This window comes from Callorhinchus milii, unplaced genomic scaffold, assembly GCF_018977255.1.
Source record: "Callorhinchus milii isolate IMCB2004 unplaced genomic scaffold, IMCB_Cmil_1.0 Scaffold3, whole genome shotgun sequence".
In the NCBI taxonomy this organism is placed as follows: domain Eukaryota; kingdom Metazoa; phylum Chordata; class Chondrichthyes; order Chimaeriformes; family Callorhinchidae; genus Callorhinchus; species Callorhinchus milii.
The window spans coordinates 70,032,269-70,039,727 of NW_024704744.1; the positions used below are offsets into that span (position 1 = coordinate 70,032,269).

The window sequence follows — 7,459 nt, forward strand, 5'->3', positions numbered from 1 at the left end:
GGAGGAATCTCTTCACGTAATGAAAGGTGTGTTTCAGTTCCTGAGTTTATGTCACAGGGGTGAGGAGAGAAAGAGAGAGATGCATAGATGGAAGAATAGGCAACTAAATGAAGGGGAAGTTCAAATATTGTGCAATTCTTAAATCGTTGATAATGAACTGCTAATATAACTAATTGAACCACTGAACTGGAATCCCTATTGTGCTTCAGGTGATCCTGACGTCAGGTACACGGCTGTCAGCAGTTTTATCTTCTTGCGATTCTTTGCTCCAGTTAATCTCTCGCCTAATCTGTTCCAGCTTCTCCCCCATCATCCGGTAAATATGACAACTTGCTGCAGAATAAGCAGGGGCAGCAGCTCAACTGGTACGGCAGGAATCACAGTGGGAGAAACAGTAGGTTATACCAATATTTTTAGACGCTCTTTATGTTATCATTTGCCCAAAGCATGTGTTGAGTCACAAGTTACCAAAAATTCAGGAAAGTTATTTTCTTTTTTTTTCATTCTCAAGAAATCTTCTCCGTCAACAACTGGAAGGCTGTAAATTATTAGTCAGCTATTTTGTACTTTGAATTTCACCGTGTCACTGATTAACCTTTGTTATAAATATTTAGTTAGTTGACAATCAGTTTTATCATTGTTGACTTTCTATTGTAATAGGATCCATTAACAGCACGGACTCTAACACTTCTCTCCAAGTCCATTCAGACACTGGGGAGTCTATCCAAATCAAAATCTGTAAGTCACTCTTCGTATTCACGTTACAGATACTTTCTTATCTCTACTCGTAAAGGAGAATGTGGATAACATAAACAATAGAATATACCTGATAGAATTATAATTTGTCTTTATTCCTTGAAGGCCTAAAGTTTCCTAATATGAAACCAAAAATACTTGATGGAAATTTTCAAGTGTTTATTAGTTTTGTCGACATTGTGCTGTCAGCTTTTGATATCTGCTGAGAGTGATTTCAATTTGTTAGATAGGAAGATAGTAAATAGCTTGATGCAAGTATTTAATCTGTAAATAATCCATTCACTTACCTGGTCATGGCTGACCAGTGTTTCAACAAATACATCTTGCATTTATGTAGTGCTTTACACAAAGGCTGGATTATCTCAAAGAGGGTTTTAGGAGCACCAAGCAGGAAGGAGAGGAAGAAGCATTAAGGATGTTGACTACAGGCACAGTCAAGGCGAGAAGCTCTAGAACCCAGAGAAACAAAGTACAGGGATCCAGGGAAAAGCTCCAACTTACAGCCAATTTTGCACTGTTTGCTTGTTGAGAAAAGAGCTCTGCTTCTGAATGCTGAGACACAGAAGAGATCCCTTTACCACAGCCCATAGTTCTACATTTAAGGATATTGTTCATGAATATGTTTGGGATTAATTTCCTAATTTTCACAAGTAACATTGAATTATTCCTATTAATTTATAGGCAAGTTTCAAAGAATCCTACATGGCTACTTTTTATGAATATTTCAATGAGCAGAAATACACAGATGCTGTAAGAAATGTAAGTATTGCCATTTGACAAGCAGCTCTTTGTTAATAATGTGTGCTTTGTTTGTGGTTCTCTGTACACCATGATAGGAAGACAGTAAATAGTCACCGAAACCAAGAGGCTTGTGTGACACTTGTCCTGTCGAGATGTAGTCGCCAGACTACGGCATTACCTCACCCCTCACGCTGCTGAAACCCTGGTTCACGCCTTTGTCACCTCAAGGCTGGACTATGGGAACCCTCTCCTCGCCGGCCTTCCCGCACCTCCCTCCACAAGCTGCAGGTCATTCAGAACTCTGCAGCTCGTGTACTGTCCCGCACCAGGCTTCGGGACCACATCACTCCCACCCTCGCTCGCCTCCACTGGCTCCCCATCCCCCAGAGGATCGAATTCAAGATCCTCATCCTCACCTACAAGGCCATTCCTACCCTCCTACCTCTCCAACCTACTATCCGCCTACCTACCTGCCCGTACCCTCCGTTCCTCCGGCTCCGGTCTGCTCCACGTCCCCCGCCCCAACCGCCCTACCATCGGTGGTCGGGCCTTCAGCCTCGCAGCCCCCAGGCTTTGGAACTCTATCCCCCAGTGGCTTCGCCGCCTCCTCCCTTTCCTCCTTCAAGGCCGGTCTCAAGACCTTTCTCTTTGACCGAGCCTTCAGCTCCCCTCTCGGCTCTCTACCCCCTCCTCGCTCCCTCCCTCCCTTCCCTCCCCTCACCCTGACCATTTCCCCCCTCCTCGCTCCCTCCCTTCCCTCCCCTCACCCTGACCATTTCCCCCCTGCTCAGGTCATGACCCAACTGTGCAGCGCCTTGGGACGTCCTCCTGACGTGAAAGGCGCTTTATAAATGGAATCTTGTTGTTGTTGTTGTTGTTGTTTTGGTCAGATGCTCATACCCTTTCCTGCCATCTCCTTCAGATGTCCCTCAAGTGAATACTGCCTATCTTTGTAACCGGCAGCCATCACCGTCTAACCTGACTTCTGTGTTTCAAATGGACCAACCACTACTACTGTTATTACTTCTCTGCCTAACAAACAGAACCAAAAACATATTACCCAACAACAACAACAACAACAACAAGATTCCATTTATAAAGCGCCTTTCACGTCAGGAGGACGTCCCAAGGCGCTGCACAGTTGGGTCATGACCCGAGCAGGGGGGAAATGGTCAGGGGATGGGAGGGAGCGAGGAGGGGGAAATGGTCAGGGTGAGGGGAGGGAAGGGAGGGAGCGAGGAGGGGGAAGAGAGTCGAGAGGGGAGCTGAAGGCACGGTCAAAGAGAAAGGTTTTGAGACCGGCCTTGAAGGAGGAAAGGGAGGAGGCGGCGAAGGCACTGGGGGATGGAGTTCCAGAGCCTGGGGGCTGAGAGGCTGAAGGCCCGACCACCGATGGTAGGGCGGTTGGGGCGGGGGACGTGGAGCAGACCAGAGCCAGAGGAACAGAGGGTACGGGCAGGTAGGTAGGGGGTTAGTAGGTTGGAGAGGTAGGAGGGAGCAAGGCCTTCCTCTTTCACTTTTCATGATCACTTTCTTACTGCACGTAAATTCCCTCACCCCTGTACAATATATATAGATACAGTAGAATCAATATCGATTCCACTGGAAAGTGTGCTGATCCTCTACACAACTCCAACTATTTCAACGTTACATGTTTCTTTTATGTGTTTCTAACTCCACTTTCCCTTGGTCACAGAGATATCCCCCACCCTTCTCAGGCTGCTAGCGATCTTTGAGCAGGCTCTTTTCGCATGGGAAAATATCTGATAAGGAGAAAGATATGGACAACTTCTGGACAGCCTTCCACAGCCTGCTTGTTTCTCAGCCTTGAGATAGGCAGGTGTCTGAGGCTGCAGCCTTTTCCTTCTGTGATCCATTGTTCTTACATCTATGTTCAAGGGCCCAATTGCTCATTATCTCAGAGGAGTGAACATCTTACCAGGAAAATCTGAAATGTAATCAACCCGTCTAGCAAAGCTACTTTTAACCCCTGCTAAGCTAGTCATTCTATCAAACATACCTTATTAAAGAATTATGGGTAGGTTATATTCTAAATGCATATAAAGGTTAATTAAAAGCCTTAAAAAACATTAAAAATTACAAATATAATCTTACAATAGCTACATTTTATTTTCTAGGCAACTATTGTTGGGGATCTTTCTTGCGGTGATCACTATCTTCTATGTAACTACATACCCTGCACAGCACGAAAACAGACCATTCAGCCCAACTAAACCATGACAATCTTTATACTTCATTAAGCCTCCACACATCTGAATTCTCTCTCCCTATCCCCTTCCGTACCCCTCTATTCCCTTCACTCTCATATACTTTAAATGGGACAACCATCACTATCTCTTGATTCCAGGACCACTGCTGTTCTGACAGACTGCCGGTCAGATATCAGGCCTTCAACATTGTCTTACTCAAATGTTGAGGTTTTCCTGCTTGGCTCGCACCAGCATCTCACCTCAGGTGGCAGCATAAACCTCCCCAGTTGTTCACTCCAGCTCATGGCGTCTGTTTGGAGTTTGTATTTTCTTGAACTCTCACCTGTCCTTTAAACATTTCATCTGGACTCTGAGCATGTCTGCTTTCCTTCATCTCTTGCCTGCCTTGGTCATTCCTTTACTTCATTGAGCAGAAACCCTCACCTATGCCTTTGTCATCTCCAGACCCAACTTTTCCAATACTGTGCTCGCTGACCTCCCAGCTTTGCCCTTCACTAGCTCCAGATCATCCAGAACTCCACGTTGGCACCCTCTGTCTCACTAAGTTGTGCAAACCCATCGACTCCATCCTTGCCCAGCTGCATGGGCTCCCCATCTGCCAGGGGGAGCCCACTTTAAGATCCGCATTCTCACTTTCAAATGCCTCCACAGTCTTGCAATACCTTAACTCTGTGATGTTTTACAACCCTGCTCCCATGGTTACTCCCTATGCTCTGCCAGGTCTGGCCTGCTTCATGCCACATCCGCTCTACCCCACCATCAGCCATTTTTGATGATCTCGCTCCCACCCTCTCGACTTTCAAAAAACCTTTTGAAATACCTACCTTCACAACCCTTTCATTAATAATAATATAATAATCCTTGCATTTGATATAGCGCTTTTCACGTCTTCTCGACATCTCAAAGCGCTTCACAGAATAGACTGTAAAGTGAATTGACCGTATATTGTGGGCAAAACTAAGGCACCAAAATAGAGATTTCCTCGCTGTCTTATCATCTGCTGTAGAATGAAATGCATGAAGACAGAAACTGCATGAAAACTAATGGAAATGGAAATGAGTACTGGCCATAACCTATCAAGTTGGGGAGTTACACCCATTATAAGGAAACTGGAAGTTGCATTGACAAACTAAGGGAACTCCACTCTGATGAGAGCTACTTTCAGAGCGCTGTTCCCATGCTTGAGCTAATGGACAGAAAAGCGTTTACTCAGAATCCTTATTAAGGAATTAGAAATGACCATTAAACCAACACACATTAGAACTCACTGTTACTGAAGGGGAAGTGACCGTAAGCACGGTTGTAAGGAAGGTTTTCAGGCAGGACTTGAAAAAGGGGAGAGAGCGAAGAAGGCGGAGAGATTGAGGGAGAGTATAGCTTTCAAGAGGGAATTACGTAGATATCATAACAGGATTAATTTGCAGGGTATGGGGAAAAGCAGGTAAATTGAATTGAATAGATTCCTCTTTGAAAGATGCAGCAAGATGCAATGAACTTCATATTGTTCTTTGTAATGGAAAATGTTATGGTGCTAGAGTCAGCAGGTTGCACTTCCAGTTGTGGGAAAAAGTCGTGCCACCTTGGAATACGAATTACCACAAATGTGATGCGAATAATACGTGATCACAAATCCCTAGTGCTGTAGTGTTGCTATAGCACACCTTTAAAATTTATCTTCTTTTGAATCATGTCCAAGAAACCATTAAAGAAGGTTAAATAAACAAATGTTAATGCTGAGGATACTGACTGCATGTCTAGTAATAATTTCTCTCCCTCAAGTTCTGCTGAAGGGTCGTGGACCCGAAACGTTGACTCACTTTCCTTTTTCCATAGGTGCTGCCTGACCTGCTGAGTGTTCCCAGCGACTTCTGTCTTTATTTCTCTCCCTCTTCAGGACTATCCTTTTCTTAACAAATAATATTATTAGGAGCCTGATTCCTCCTTATAAAGAAAAGTAATTTAATTTAACGTGCCCATTGCATTTTACAAAACTGTTAGCCTCTGTATTTCTGTGGCCATTTTTATGCAGTTAACTTTTAAAGTTGAAAGACATCTTACTTGGTTATAATAAAAACAGTAATCTTTATACATTTAAAATATAAGTTTTCATATTGTGATACAGATGTTATTCACCTATTAATAATCCTGTTTCTTTTCATTATTTAGGGAGCATCCCATAGGAGACAAGTCTTTTCAGTGTTATTCAACCCAAAACTCTGGATGTTCAACCAATTCAATGTGACCACCTGCCTTAACAAAGATGTGGAAAAGTTGAGAGTATTATTTTATAACAGGCGTTGCTGGATATAAAGAGGTCAACAATGTTAAATGAAGCTTAAAGAAACAGAAAATAATCCATTTGAACCCGATGTGTACAGACTTGCAACATTAAACTCACATACATTTGGTGGTTGATTAATGTTTTCACAAACTGTTACATATGCACTTTAGTCATCTGTTTGCAACAGATGATTTAACTTTTTGCCCTTAAGGCATTATTTTATACCTGCTTTTACTGGTGATCAGTTCAATGATCATTGAAAGTGAATCCATCTGTAAGCATCTCCAGTGTCATTTTAAACTTCTTGAAGCCAAATGGAGCTAAGTACTGAAGTAACAAAACAAAGCAAAGCATTACCTTTTGTAAGCAGCTAAAACAGTTTCTGTTAGTATTGAAGGACAGCATCAATTGTTTTTTCCCTGCAGAGCTTGAAAAATGTAACCTCATTATATAGCGCACAATGATTTTTGCACTGTCGCCTTCTGTTTTACTTTGATTTTGCTAGAACCTGGGATTAGCATTCTATTGCTGGGAAGGAAAAGAGGAGGATTTAATAGGCATGTTTGTTTGGTGCATCAAATGTCAAATAAGCACCACACTATTCCACATTCATGTTACAGCCTTTGGCCCAGCGACATTCATTGGACCACAAAGGTGATGGTGTAGTGGAGGCACAATGCCATCTGGATGGTTTTCAGTTGTTTATTAAGAAAAAATGTCTTGTAGGCAGAAACGTTTGCTACTAGAGTTCACGGCACCTTTTGTGCTATTTTCCAGCTGACAAATAATGTTCTGCTTTAATTGTAGTGGAAACGTCCCACCTTGTGCACCATGACAATCATGTAGGAAGCTTTTGTAACAAAACTATGTGTTCAGTTGGCAGCATTGTGGCCGGTTCGCACTCATCCAGCTCTAGATATCTGACAGGCAGGCTGACAGAACATCAGGGGACTGGGAGTTGCAAAGTAGGTGAGAAAAATAGAGTTGGGTGTCATCTGCATACATGAGATGACATGTACCCCATGTCTGCCGATGACATCCCCAAAAGGGAGCGTATAGATTAGGAAGAGGAGGGAGTCAAGGATGGATCCTTGGGGTAAACTGCAGCATGAGAGTGGGAGGAAAAGTTGTTTGTGCAGATGTACTTCTGGTGGTTCGTGAGGTAGGACTTGAACCAGGCGAGTGCGGTCCAACTGAGGTGGATGACGGAGGAAAGGCGGTGGAGGAGGATGGCCATGATCGACTGTGTCGGAAGTGGGGGAGAGGTCCAGGAGGACAAGGAGGCAGAGGGAGCCCTGGTCACAGATAGAGAGGATGTCGTTTGTGACTTCCACAAGCGTAGTCTCTGTACTGTGGGCAGGGTGGAAACCGGACTGGGAGAGTTCGAAGAGGGAGTGGGAGGAGAGGTGTGCGTGGAGTTGATTGGCAACAACGCGTTCTAGGACTTTGG

General features: G+C 43.9%; 1 long non-coding RNA gene across 1 annotated transcript; it reads left to right on the forward strand.

Moving 5' to 3' along the window:
* The first annotated feature begins 323 nt into the window (after positions 1–323).
* Positions 324–6,099, forward strand: LOC121848504. The gene is made up of 4 exons (XR_006084913.1): positions 324–394; positions 661–738; positions 1,438–1,515; positions 5,895–6,099. It is a non-coding gene; the product is annotated as an uncharacterized LOC121848504 (long non-coding RNA).
* Positions 6,100–7,459: the final 1,360 nt, after the last annotated feature.